We start from the raw sequence: 517 nt of genomic DNA, 5'->3' as shown, positions 1-517 counted from the left end.
TTAGCTTAGCTTAGCTTAGCTCAGCTCATTATCTGGTAAGCAGTTGATGGCATACTTATGATAAGATTAGCCATCATGTGGTAAAAATTTCGTTTGTGTTTTATTCTTTTTCCCTTCAATGGATGTGGGTAAATGGGGGATGGATGACTTAGATTAACTGACCAACCACACAAAAAAAAGTTAGGGTTTTTATCTTCATTTTAATGATGTGAGAGGGTATAAGACAATGGGTAGCCAACTTTTCTCATGCAAGGTGTCAAGTTGTCCAATTTAAGCATCAATTTGGACGGTCTTAAGTGAAGATTGTAGACAATGGGTAATGTCAAAACAAAACTTAATGAAAACATGTGGGATTTCTTACCCTACAAATAGTAGTATATGACTTCCTAGCCACATTCTTCTCATGCATTACTATCACTCCTTTCTTAACCTTCATTTGTTTTTCTTCTTCTATTTGCTAAATTGAGATGTTACAACAACATTCGGTAGCAACTCACAAGTTATTTCTTTGAAATAT

Source organism: Theobroma umbraticum, unplaced genomic scaffold (genome assembly GCF_002168275.2).
Source record: "Theobroma umbraticum cultivar Fairchild unplaced genomic scaffold, ASM216827v3 scaffold_12.0, whole genome shotgun sequence".
In the NCBI taxonomy this organism is placed as follows: Eukaryota; Viridiplantae; Streptophyta; class Magnoliopsida; order Malvales; family Malvaceae; genus Theobroma; species Theobroma umbraticum.
The sequence above is the reverse complement of the archived record's forward strand: the minus strand, read 5'-3'. Positions refer to the sequence as shown.